Genomic DNA, 14,526 nt, shown 5'->3' with positions numbered 1-14,526 from the left:
CTGAGCTACCCAGGTAACCCCAGGTTCTTTTTAGACTTAAGGTCAGGTATTTGTGGGAAGTATATGCTGGCTTACTGTGTCAAAATGTATTTGTATTTCAGGCATATTGATACCTTCTTGTCCTTTTCATTTGATTTTTTTTTTTTTTTTTTTGACATATAGAGATCACAGGTAGGCAGCGAGGCAGGCAGAGAGAGAGAGGAGGAAGCGGGCTCCCTGCCGAGCAGAGAGCCCGATGTGGGGCTCGATCCCAGGACCCTGGGATCATGACCTGAGCCGAAGGCAGAGGCTTTAACCCACTGAGCCACCCAGGCGCCCCCTCATTTGATTTTGAATAAGGATTTCTTCAACTTGCTTATTCCATCTCATTTTTAAAAATGCTTCTGCCAGCTGCCTCTAAAACTCCAGTGAAAGTCTAGGAGCTTGGAATATGTCTTTCCAGGAGCTCCTGATACCTGCGTCTCAGCTGGGGCCATGCCGGCTCTCAGTTTCTATGTGTCTTTGGGGCTCTGAGCTTTCCCTTCCCTCTTCTCTCTGTACTGCCCCGCTCTGGCTGATGCCCAGCCTTTCGTGACCCTACCATCTGTGAAATGCTTCTCCTATCACCCACATCTCCCCAGTTATAATTCTTTGTACAGCTGATAAATGAAGTTTCACGGTATCTCGGGTTTGGACCAACCCATGGGTCCTCAAAAAATACGTGTTGAAAGGCAATCAAGTGTCTTTGCTTTTTACTACATTAAAACTGTATTTCTTCAAAGACAAGTAGCCGACATGGTTTCTCAATGGAAAATGACTTTTTCTAAAGCCATGCTACAATGTCTGCAATGTTTCTAGTGCTTACACATTTAGATGACGTGAACTTCATGGTCATCTTTGGTAAGAGAACATTCCCTATTATTCACATAAGTAGAAACACAACCGTGAATAATCTTATTTTCTGAATGGTTTGAAAATTCTCTCAATCCTATTAGTTAATCCTACTTTAACCATAAAGAATGACTTTCCTAAACATAACTCATGATAATCCTATTGTGAAACATGAAGTGATAAATGACACAACTGCAAACAAAGTCTCTTCTTTGAAAACTTTCCACGCATGTCCCTACTCTGGGCCTCCTGTTTCCTGTGGATCTGAAAGAAATGACAATAATCTGTCCTCAAGTTGAAGATGTGTGCTGGTGTGGGTTGAGGAGTGGATGTACTCGGAAAGGAGGTACCTTTCTCTCTTGGAGACTGTGCTGTTGGTGTGTGTGGTGATTGAGGAACTTTAGAAATTGAAAAATAAATGAGAATCTGAAGACACTGACAGAATCTGATTGGCCTTGTAGAATCTGATTTCAATTGTGGTTGAAGAGAAGTAGTGAGAAAATGCCCACTGTCCTAAAATAATATGCTCTTTAATAGCATTGGTTGGTGATTAAAAAAATAAGATACACATATATGTTAAAATTTTATACTATGTCACTATTACATTTTGGGTGTTATGTTACCCAATAGTCTGATTTCTGAATAAAAAACCTGTTCAAGGAGATAATGATAAAATAATTCCTCCTTTCTTATAAGACCAAAACTAAATATGGATTTAAAAAAATAGTCCCTGGGCACCTGGGTGGCTCAGTGGGTTAAGCCTCTGCCTTCAGCTCAGGTTGTGATCTCAGGGTCCTGGGATCAAGCCCTGTGGGCTCTCAGTTCATCAGGGAGCCTGCTTCCTCCTCTCTCTCTGCCTGCCTTTCTGCCTACTTGTGATCTCTCTCTGTCAAATAAATAAATAAAATCTTCTTAAAAAAATACATAAAAAATAAAAAAAAATAGTCCCTTTGTTCTATTTGCTTTGCTTGAATTACATGCTATTTGAAATCCTGCGTTCTGTGTGTGACTGTGGAGAAAGTCACAGATTTTAAGATGCAGGAAGTCAGGACAAGAACCTGGACTCTGGATTCTGGGTCTCTTCAGCTTCTGGATGGATTTTAGCGCAGGCTAATTTGCAACATCTGCCTTTTTCTCTTTGCATGCGCTTATAGGGGCGGCGGGGGGGAGGTTAGGAGAGTGGAATCTGCTTGTTATTCAGATCACATGGCACGTGGTCGGCACAAAATAATGCGTGTTATTGGTGCTGAGAATACTAGGAAGGACAGTGGTGAAAGGGGTTTTGATCTCTATTGTGTGGTATCAGGAAGAGTCACCCAGGAAGCTGGCTTCTCCAACTTCCAGAATTTCACCTCAGAAAGGGAGAGTTGTTCTAATTCAGGTCACCTACGAATCTTACTGATGCACTTGGCAGACAAAATGCCAATCACTTGGGATAAACAGTAATTTTAACGTTTCTCCCTGTGACCAGTGTGTATCCCATGAAAACAGAAATGACAAGAAAAGCATCTTAAGCCTGTGAACTACGGAAAAGGTCAGAAAATAGCTGTGGTAGCAGGGAGTGAATGGAAATGTTAAAAACTGGGCAGGAGAGAGAGACGAAAGTAAGAAAGATGCAAAGAATACATTGTAAAGGATGAAAGCTGGGTGGAGATGAGGAGTCAGAGGGGGAGGGGACCTGGTTTCTCCAACTATCTAGGTAACTGGGCCCTACTGAAATGCCAGAGGGTCTGTATTTTGAAGCCAGCAGGAAATGCTTCCGAAAAGCAGCAATATCCTTTGCTGAAGCCCATTCAGTTTCCAAGTAGAAATGTCAATAAGGCCGGTGTGCCTGTCCTTCCAACCCAGAGGCATCCTCATGCCTTGTGTAGGGAAATAGAATATGGAGCCCTCAAAAGAGTATTTCTCCTAAAAATAAGCTTACTGAAAATCAACTTTCATTAAATTCTCTCACACGAGCCAAATGCACTCTGGCTCTTTTCCTAGTGTGCTGGATCTCAATTCATTTGGAGAGAAAAAAAGCTCTAAACACCCCTTTCATTGTCTTTTATCCCATGGATGCCATGTTCTGAAAGAATTTTGTCAGCCAAAAGGCATTTGATAAGCACGACCTATTTCTCCTGTCTTCACCAAAGCTTTGGTTGGGCATTTCTTCACTGCTGCTGAAGTCTCAGCAAACTGGCTGAGCTAACCTGGGAGGCAGGGGGTGCCGTTTTGCCATTTGGAATGGCTCAAAGTTTATTTGGGCAGTTTTGTTTAAACTGAATTTGAATACCTTTAGGTGGGATGAGTGCTCTGTTAGTCTGCCAGAATTTACACCACCCCCTATGGTATTCCTTCTGCTTCATACACTGGTTAGATGGTCTGGCTCTTGGAGGCCCCTGCTGGGAGAGTGGATAATTTTGCCGCATTGAAAATAGATCTGGGTCATGAGTACTCATCTTTATAGTCTCCGAGCAGCCTGGCCATCCCAGAATGGGGATGAAATTATTTCTACAAGGGAATCTATGTGGTTGGGGGGGATGCGATCATGTCCTGAGGGTCTCTTAATCATCAGCTACCTCTTTGAAAGATGGGTTATTATTTATTAACTTTTTCATTTTTGCTTAACTTTTGTTGGCCCCATTTGGCCACAAAGTCCTTCCAGCAAATTATCACTAAGGCAATATAGAAACTCTCTTCTCACAGGTCCTTTGTTCTCTGTTTGTTTATTTGGTTCTTCTTTTCATCTTTTCATCCGTTCTTCAATCTTTAGAGAACAATAGAGAGAAAAACCAGCTCTGTGCAGAAAGGAATGCAAAATAGCCTTTTAAAATATACAGTAATATCCTCCCCTGCTAGAATCTTGGCTAAAAAAAAAAAAGAAAAAGGAAACTTGATCTCAGTATCAGAGACAAAAATACCCTTTAAGCTTTGCCTAAAAAGGTCGTATCTATTTGACGCTGTGATTACCACTGTACAATTAATGAAGATTTGTTTAAAAAAAAAAAAAAAAAAAAAAAGGTGAGGGGCGCCTGGCTGGCCTAGTCCATAGAGCATGTAACTCTTGATCTTGAGTTCATGAGTTCAAGTCCCACTCTGGGTGCAGAGATTACTTAAAAAAAGAAAAAGTGAGTTTCTCTGGTATAATCTTAGTTTTCTCTTTATAATGTAATTTGTTGTTAAATTACATTGGTATCAAAATACATACCCCAGCTTTGCTGCTGAAATTCTGCCTGGATTCAAATGAGGCAGAAGAATATAACTCTGTAGAAAGCCTTCAGCACAAGAGGAAAAGAAACAACAGGTGGTAATAATGTGGTTGGAGAATGCCAGGCTCTCGGGCCAGAAAGAACCCTTAGAAATCAGCTTAACAGACTCCTTGTACTTTATTTTGGATTACAATATCATTTCTGCAATACCTCCAAATATCTCTTCTGTAAGTCCATTCAAGATGGAAAACACCATATATTTTTTAATATGACTAAGGATTCAAAGCTTCAGCTAAAAGAAAACCTCACCCTCTTTTGACTTTAACTCTGTAGATCTGAGAAGAGTAATTTAACTGGCAGGAGAGCACAGGGATTTCGACATCTGAAGAATCTGGATTTGAATACTAGTCTCACCACTTATCAGCTATGAAAGTTGGGAGATAGCTCTCTCTGAGTCTCACATTTCTGCACTTGAGATAGTTTTTGTATCAGATCATCTTTCCAAGGGTGTTTGTATAGTAAACAGCCTTAGAAGATAAAGCGTCTCCCCCCAGGGCACTGGTCCCATTTGTTGCTACCCAAGATAATACAAATAATGTCACTTTTCAGGGGAGAAGTGGGCAAGTTTACTAACCGATATCTTACAAGACTGGGATGTTCCTGGGCTTGGGGGAGTCCTCAGTTGTTAGTGTAAGAGCATCACACCTGGGCTATTCCCCATTGCCTTTGTAGATTTGGGGGCAAGGGGAACTGGAATGATCCTCTGCCCTGGTTTGCCTGGAACTTTTTTTTTTTTTTTAAAGCTTTTAATCTTTTTCTAAATTTTTTTTTTTAAAGATTTTATTTATTTATTTGACAGAGAGAGATCACAAGTAGGCAGAGAGGCAGGCAGAGAGAGAGGAAGGGAAGCAAAGCAGGCTCCCTGCTGAGCAGAGAGCCCGATGCGGGACTCGATCCCAGGACCCCGAGATCATGACCTGAGCCGAAGGCAGCGGCTTAACCCACTGAGCCACCCAGGCGCCCCCAATTTTTTTTTTTAACAAGGTTTTTTTTTTTTTTTTTTTTTTTTAAGATTTTGTTTATTTATTTGACAGACAGAGATCACAAGCAGGCAGAGAGGCAGGCAGAGAGAGAGGAGGAAGCAGGCTCCTTGCTGAGCAGAGAGCCCGATGCGGGGCTCGATCCCAGGACCCTGAGATCATGACCTGAGCCGAAGGCAGCGGCTTAACCCACTGAGCCACCCAGGCGCCCCCAATTTTTTTTTTAATAAAGATTTTTATTTATTTATTTGACAGAGAGATATCACAAGTAGGTAGAGAGGCAGGCAGAGAGGAGGAAGGAAAGCAGGCTCCCTGCTGAGCAGAGAGCCCGATGTGGGGCTCGATCCCAGGACCCTGGGATCATGACCTGAGCGGAAGGCAGAGGCTTAACCCACTGAGCCACCCAGGCACCCCAATCTTTTTCTAAATTTTATTTATTTACTTGAGAGAGACAGAGAGAGTGAGAGAGCAAGCCCAAGGGAAGGGGGCAGGTAGGAGCAGAGGGAGAGGGAGAAGCAGCCTCCCCCAGCAGGGAGCTCAACATGGGGCTCCATCCCAAGACCCTGAGATCATGACCTGAGACGAAGGCAGATGCTTAACCAACTGAGCCACCCAGGTACCCCACCTGGTACTTTCAATGCAGAAACTGAAACAGTCCTGGGCAAGTGGGATGGATGGTCACTCTAAGTAGGAAATTGATGTGTATGCAAAGCTCAGGGTGTCTGCTACTCCAGGAAAATGAATTTTTAAAAAGATTTATTTATTTTAGCGGGGAGGGGCAGAGGGAGAGAGAGAATCTCAAGCAGACTGTTCGCTGAGTGCGGACTTCAACCTGGGGTTCAGTCTCATGACTCTGAGATCATGAACTGAGCTGAAATCAAGAGTTGCCTGCTTAACCAACTGAGCCACCAAGGCACCCTAGGAAAATAATTTTTTTCAGTCTCCGACCCAGGAGTTTCGTGTCTTCTGCCAGCACGCATGAAATTGGCAGGCTAGTTCATTAACTTACAAGTAGGGTAAAATCTCAGACCCTTCTTGACAGTGAGATGTTTGGTGAGTACCTCCCTGCACCTTAGTTTTCTTAACTGTAAAATGGAGATGATAACATCTGCCTCAAAGAGTTGTGAAGATAAAGGAAATGGTGCGCATTAAAGCCTAAACACCACGCCCAGGATATAACAGGTTCTCAACAGACAGTTGCCACTTTATTACTATAATTCTTGTTCAGTAGAAGTGTTCTAATATAATCACTTCTTTGGTTGGGTTGTGCATATCTTCCTCTCGGGGTCTTCACACAACATAACACAACAGATGGGAAAATGCTCAATTATGTATTTTTGATCATTTTTGTTACCAAGATCAAAGTGATTCATGGTTGAGTCTAGTTACTAATTAAAATGTCCCCCAACTGGATGATTCCATGACCCTATTTAGTTATTACATGTTTTGTAAAGGTCTTTTTAACCTGGCAAAACAGTGTCTGGTGGTATTTAACAAATCGACTGTGATCTCTTCCCTTAAGATCTCTAGGAGATAATAAGATTAAAGTTCCAGGCAACACTCTTCAGAGATTTTTGACTTGGCATCATGTGGAAGCATTTCACTTCTATCACATGAAGTAAATGTCACAGATACACCGTTAATCTCAGCTGCTCTGTTAAACAAAGCTGGAAAAAAAAAAAAAAAGAACATTTCCATCATGATTTGTATTTCCAAAGATTTTATAGATTTTTTTTGTTGTGAATATATATTTATGGTCCTTTCTTATAAGAGTCAGAGCCATTTTTCTTTACAAGAAAACTGTTGTTTGTGTGTGTGTGTGTTTTCTTTTCTTTTTTCTGTAGGATTCAGAATAAACATCTGGGCAGTCTTGTGCTCGTTTGGAAATGTGGATAATGTTCATATTTTGTGTGACAGAGGAATGTAATATTCCTTTCATGGGTTACAAGGAAAGCATATTTCAACTGAATGTGCTTATGAGATGATTTGAAACTGTCTAGGAAAATGGATCCATTTGGGGCACTATGATTATACCTCAGTTAGCTAGTTCATTTTTGTGTGGGTAAGACAAGAATGCCAAACAGAAATGAAAACCCAGTGCCTCTGCCTCTACTCAGATGTGATCAAGAGTGGAGAGAGTTCATGCATTATTCTATTTTTGTTCTGAAACACGATTTCCATTTTACTTGCAGGCTCAGTTCAGTTCTGGTTGTTTTGCAAATGTAACGTGAGACTCAGTAAATTCACTCCTAGGCCATCAGACTTTATCTTTTCTGAACTGACAACTGCCTTGGTATTTCCCTTGGATCAAAAATGCAAGTTATGGCTCGATGTTTATCTGTAGGAAATAGAAAACATTCAGATATTTTGCCTAAAGGAACCAATTAAATTCTTAGTGTGATGGAATCATACAGGCATGGGGTATCTCTCTCTGGCCAGAGCTGAAAATCCTTCAATAGCCTCAAATGTTCTGTTGGTTTCTGTACATAGTAAGGAAACTAGACCCACCAGTAATAAGCACTAATACACATTTTGGGGATTTTTTTATGTTTCTGTTTTTTACCTTATTTATTTTTATGAAGGTAAATGGACATATTGTGAACATAATCTTATTTTTGAAGAACTGTTTTTTTCTGTTTTCCTTTTGCCCAGTTACTTTGATTTGAATTAGGAGCATCTTTCTCTGTCTTTGAATGGGTCAAGCTTCTTGGCTCTGAATGTGATTTCTTTAGCCCCAAAACCTCCCCTTTAGACCTTGTCCCTCTTATTCTCCAGGCCCAAGGCCCTACATTTTGTCTTACTCTTGTGCTATTGGCAAGATGTCTGCTGGCAGTTATCCCCACGGGCCAAGAGATGGTACCCCCATGACTCTGACTGGGCCTCTGTGTACCTTCTGCCTTCTTCCAGAGCTGGCCTCCATCCCTCCCCCATAAGTTTGCAGCTTTCAGCCCTTCCTGGGAACCATGTTTTTGCTTCTGTTATGTGGCTTCTATAGCACTGAGAGAGAAGTTTGGGTGAGTTGTGGCCTCTGTGGAATTCTGACTTTCTGGTCCAGGTCATACTCCCAGGCTTTGCATTCTGGTGCAGCCCTACTGTTTTTCCCTGTATTAGTTTGTTAGTGCTGCCATAACAAAGTACCAAACTTAACTGGTTAAACAACAGACATTTCTTGTCTCACAATTTTGGTGGCCAGAAGTTCAAAGTCAATGTCCGTAGGGCCATGCTCTCTCTGAAGGTGAGAGAGAATGATCTGCTCCAGGCCTCACTCCTGGCTTCTGGTGGCCTCAGACATTCTTGGCTAGTAGATGACCATTTTTTTTAGTTTGTCTTCACACTGGCTTCTCTCTATGTGTGTCTGTCTCCACATCCAAATTCTGCCTTTTTGTGAGGATGGTCATATTGGATTAGGGCTCACCCTCATGACTCATATTAACTTGATTTTTGGCAAAGACCCCCCCCTTTTTTTTTCAAATAAGTTCACATTTACAGGCACATCTTTTGGAGGGAAATAATTCAATTCATTTAGTCCCATTGCCTTTATATCTCCATTCTCTGCTTTCAGTGCAGGCCATGGGGTGAACCCAGGCATCCAGCTCAGGGGTGGTGAGCACTAAAGTCCAACCAGGACCCTTACCCTGGGTCATGTTTTTTTGTTTTGCCATAATGCACAGCCATGTTCCCCCAGGATTCGGTCACCGAAAAAGGCCTGGCTTTTTCTAACCTGTACAAGTTTCCCTATAAGCCAGCTAAAGTCTCATGGGGTCAGCTTCTGATTTATTCATGGAGATTAGCTACATAAGAGATTTTCCCACAATTCATTTTGTATTTGCCTTCATGTATAAACTATGTAGTCTGTTTTGTTCTTTAAAATGGGCTTAGGAACGCCTGGGTGGCTCAGTGAGTTAAGTGTCTGTCTTCGGCTCGGGTCATGCTTCTGGGGTCCTGGGATATAGTCCCGCATCGGGCTCCTTGCTCAGCGGGGAGACTGCTTCTCTCTCTGTCTGCTGCTCCCCCTGCTTGTGCTCTCTCTCTCTGACAAATACATAAATTACTTTAAAAAATAAAAAAATTGGGGCACCTAGGTGACTCAGTTGGTTGGGCAGCAGCCTTCAGCTTGGGTCGTGGTCCCAGGGTCCTGGGATTGAGCTCCACATGGGGCTCCCTGCTCAGTGGAGGGCCTGCTTCTCCCTCTCCCTCTACCTGCCGCTCTGCCTACTTGTGCTCTCTCTCTATCAGTCAAATAAATAAAAAAATAAATCTTTTAAAAAATAATAATAATAAATTAAAAAATAAAATGGGCTTAGCCTTTCATTTAGCAGAAATAGCCCCTCATTGTCATGATTTTCATACCCAATGCAAAATATATTTTCTGTAAAATTTCAACATTCAGAGGAAGGAAGCCCAACAAACCTATATTATGTATCAGATGAAATAAAATCCAGATCAGAGACTTTGCCTGGCTTCCTGCCACCCCTTCCATTCTGATTTCACAAGTATCTCACAGGCTCAACACACAAAAATCTGGAAGGAACAATTATTGCCACCATTTTTCCATAGTATCCAATTGTGGAATGAAAATTGAGAACTGGACTTGCTTATTATTTGCAAAATTTCAAATCTAGTTCACTAGTGGCTTGTAATTAACAGAGAAAATTCCATCTACCGCAGTTGGAACCTCTCCCAAGAACATGATCGAGAGCTGAACACATTTGAATCACCTTCAAATCTTGTCATTGTCCATTAAATTCATTGGACAACAATAGCCTAGGCCCAGCTTTCTAATTCTGGAATTTGGCAAGCACGGATGGTATCTCAGTTGCTCATTGGGGATGGGAATGCCAGCTTTGGGGAGACCAGCCTGAATAGCATCTGCCTCTCCATTTAATGCTGACTCTGTGCGGGGTCTTGCCATGGATTCATCTGCCTGGGCATCTCTGCCAAACCAGTAGGGTAAATTTGAATGGGCCCAGAGACTGTGTTTCCCTGCCCATGACTTCTCGAGAGAGCTCAAAGGCCCAGGACTCAGATAATGACCTGCTGATTTAACATGGTCAGTGGCTCATGTGTAAATCCCTGGTTGAGCATTATTCTGAGATGCTGGACAAGGTCTGTAAAAAATTGCTCAATATAAGGCATAAAAAAAGCCAAGGTATATCGGAGTCCACTGTGGGGATATATTTAGGTGCAGATTAATGATTTTTTTGTCAGCATATACTGCTTTTTTATAAAAAGTCTGAGCACATCTTTCTAATGTTTTTAGATTAAACAGGATTGTTATATTGCCTTTTTCTTCTTTGTCTATAGTGATGGTTTTGAGCTTCACCAAAGAGCCTGTTTTTTGCTCATTAACTTGTTTTTGTTTTTGTTTTTTTTTTACAAATACTGGAATAGAGTATTCCTGGGTGGTAAAATCAGGGACCTAGGAGCTCCAGTGTGGATGGTAGAAGAGGCTTCAGAAAAGCATTGCAAGAGTGAAAAATGTAGGAGATGTGAGGAAATGACCTGGTGAAAGGGTCAGCCCTGAGCTCTACTTTGTAAGCTTTCTGCAATGGGAAGAAGCAGGGGCCATGGAGTCCTAGGTCCTAGGCCTGCAAGGTTGCCATATAGGGGCTGGGAGGGGGAGGCACAGTAGCCCTCAAGGGCATAGCGCTCGCTTCCATCACCAGACATCTTCTGCAATGTGGTTTTTGGGTAGTGCCCCCAAATGTCTCACCTCTGAGCACAGTTCTCCAGCCTTCCTGGAAATTTCTGGATGAGCCACCTGCCTCCTTATAATTTTTTTTCTGCTTAAATCAGCAAAAGTTAGTTTCTGCCATTTGTATCTGAGGACCCGAACTGATTTGAACACTCTGGAGGGGAAACCAGAATTTGAATCCAGACAGTTGGACCAAAGAGCCCGTATTCTTAAGCCCTACAGGCACCACCTCTAACTACAGGCCAGTCATTCTGTTAGTACCGGACTGTAAATGCCTCACACAGGTGACCATATCTAGTATTGCCCAAAATGGGATATTTTTTGAGAATGGAAAGAACTTTTTTTTTTTTTAACACTGACTCTTTTGTTTTATTTAAGCTTTTATTTATTTGTCAGAGAGAGAGAGAGCATAAGCAGGGGGAGTAGCAGGTAATGGGAGAAGCAGGTTCCCTGCTGAGCAGGGAGCCTGATGCGGGCCTCCATCCTAGGACCCTGGGTTCATGACCTGAGCAGATGATTAACCCACTGAGTCATCCAGGTGTCCTGAGAATGGAAAGAACTTCTATTTATAATTATGCTAGGACTGTCCTGGACAAAGAAATGGTCTTCCTACCTACATGCCCTACTAAAAAAATTATGCCTTTTTCCTTATGTTATAGGGGCTAATGGGATCAGCTGGAAACAATAGGTGTGATTTAAGGCCCAGAGCTAAGGGTCAGACTCACTTGATTCCATTTTCAATTTCCCAGAATAAAGTCTGTAATGTCCGTTCTGCTAAAAGTCCATTTAGTTTCTTTACCAGCAAATATTAAAACCCAAGAGCAAGTACCTTCCTAGAGGGACAATGCCTACCTGTTCTTAAGTATAAATGCAGAAACATTCTAGATCATGCTCATCACAAACACTAATTTTAAGAAAACAAAAAAGCAAAGGGATAAGCCCTACATTTTTTCAATCGACTCATGAAATTAACAAACCAGGAAATGAACAAGTGATTGAAAATATACTTGAGATAAGGTTAGTGGTTACAGGGAGATCCATAAGGCAGAAACAGACATTTTATTCTCTTAGCTGCTGGTAGATTTCTTCTTGAGAAGGGAATTGTTTTTGTTTGGAAGTAATACATATGATAAACTGGGAGGGAAGGGTGAGGCCCCAAGGGGCAAAGTCAGCCAACAAGAGAGAATGGATACACTGGCTTCCAAAGAAGGTTTCTGTCAATTGCCAGGCTTTTGGTTGAGCACCTTGGAGAACTTGAATCTGCAGAGATGGGCTCTGCAAAAATGGGCTCAAAGCTGAGCAAAGCTCAAATGCTCTGCACAGAAAATGGCATAGGAAGTAGGGAGGGAGAATGAAGGTGGGAAGGCAGAGGGGCTGGGAGCTATCTAGGAACCTCTTGAAAAGAAAACTGCTCTGATAACAATGTTGGGGGGGCGCGGGGGAAGGCCAGAGAGAGCCCGGGGAGAATAGACGTATCTAATATGCTGCTTCATTTGACCTCTCTGTGGGACCTACAGAGCATCAGGAAAGACCAGAGAAAGTCAAAGAGCTTGGAGTAATGGGGTTCCTGTGATAGTCGGTGAATGATCTGCGTTCTGCCTCTCAGCTGACATGGGATCAAGAAGTATGTAATACACCTGAAGAGATGGCTGAGCAGTGCATCTTATTTTGATGGGGTCCGTGATGAAAGGAGTGAGACTGATACAAAGCGCAGGTCAAGCAAAGCTTTATTTCGTGCCAGCACCGAGAACCAAACTGACCGGCCAGGGCCGTCTCTTATGGAGAGAGTGACCACCCCCAGCCTCACAGACTAGCTTTTATAGAGCAAAGGCCATGTGGTTGAGCCTGGCCAATGAGATTGTAATACACAGAGAAAGTTGCATAGTCATGCTAGGTCACACATGGGTGGCCAGTTGAATTACAATTTACCCTATAGCAGCTGTTTGAACTAGCCTATCACTCTGGTCAAAATTGGCGCCCTAGTTTGGCGCTCAAAAGGTGGGGTTTATATTCTTTGGTGGTTAGGGAGATAGTATGTGTGCTTTACTGATTGGATGTCTCCACCTGGCCTGACTCGTCCTTGCATTCTGGGCTCTGTTATCTCCACCTGACCTGACCCGTCCTTGTATTTGGGCACTGTTATCAGGGACTGGTCAACCATATTTTACTGGTTTCCCAGACTTGCTTTTAAGTAAGTTCCCATGGGGGTGGGAGGCAGGGTCAGTTTAAGTTTTACTGCATAAACAACAAAATGGCTGTTTAACCGAGATGGAGTCGCTCTGGCTAAGTAGGCCCATACAATTTTGCATCTTCCCAGAGAGCCAGGACTGGTGGGAGAAAGGGCATCTTCAGGCCGTGAGAGCTGAAATGGATGAAATGAGGACAAACAGCAGGGAAGACAAAAAGGGCCAGTGTTCTAGAGAGAATCTGGGCTGAGAGTGCTGTCAAGGTTCTAGCTCAAGTGCAGACATAGAGTGACAAAGGATGGCAAGGGAAGGGGCAGGTAACACAGATACCCCTGCATCACTGAAGACATGAACAGCTCACGCCAGGAGTCCTAGAGAAACGTGGTTAAGAGGCCCAGCTAAGCCGGCCACTTGGGGCACCGGCTGACAGATCTCAGCAGTATTGTTGACGCTGAGCTTTGGTGGAGCCTTTGGCTATTTTCCTCCAACTGCTTCTATTATTCTTTCTCCCATTATGCCAAGAGATAAACTAGGTGGAAATGTGAAGTGGAAAAAGTCAAGCTTTTGACTTATTTTTTACTCCTGCTTCCTACTTTCCTCTATTCACTTCCAACTTCTGCCCAACTCCCAAAGTGTCCAATATTTTTAAGAATAAAAACTTATTTATTTACTTATTATTTTTTAAAAGATTTTATTTAGGGGCGCCTGGGTGGCTCAGTGGGTTAAGCCGCTGCCTTCGGCTCAGGTCATGATCCCAGGTCCTGGGTTCGAGCCCCGCATCGGGCTTTCTGCTCAGCAGGGAGCCTGCCTCCTCCTCTCTCTCTGCCTGCCTCTCTGCCTACTTGTGATTTCTCTCTGTCAAATAAATAAATAAAATCTTTAAAAAAAAAAAAAAAGATTTTATTTATTTATTTAACAGAGAGAGAGAAAGAGAGCACAAGCAGGGGGAGCTGTGGAGGGAGAGGGAGAAGCAGGCTTCCCAGTGAGCAGGGAGCCCGATGTGGGGCTCTATCCTAGGACCCTGGGGTCATGACCTGAGCTGAAGGCCAATGGTTAACCAACTGAGCCACCCGGGCACCCCTTTTTTTAAATTTCTTTTTTTTCAGGCACCCCTTGAATAAAGATTTTTTTTAATAAAAAAATCTCCAGAAAAGCTGCAATAGCAGCTTTTTTTTTGACTGATAAAAAAATACATATTTTCAAAATATTGCTAATGTAATATATCTTTCAATTGGACATTTATCTTATTAATTTTAATGGTGTCTAAATACAATTGAGAACACAGCAACACATATATTGGTTAGGATTAGATGTAACTGAAACAGATATGAAAAACAAGCACTTAAACAGTAGAGATATTTGTTTTTCTATCACATAAAAGTCTAGTGTGGGGGCTTCTCAGTCATTGGCAACTGAGGGTGCCTTTAGCTTTCAACTTCACAGTCACTAGGGTGTGGCTCTTGAGATTGTGGCCCAATTTAGGATTCTATAGGGGAAAAAGCAAAGGGCACATGTCTCTGTTTTTTTTTTTTTTGTTTTTTTTT

Source organism: Lutra lutra, chromosome 3 (assembly GCF_902655055.1).
Source record: "Lutra lutra chromosome 3, mLutLut1.2, whole genome shotgun sequence".
Lineage (NCBI taxonomy): Eukaryota > Metazoa > Chordata > Mammalia > Carnivora > Mustelidae > Lutra > Lutra lutra.
This window is presented reverse-complemented; position numbering follows the sequence as displayed.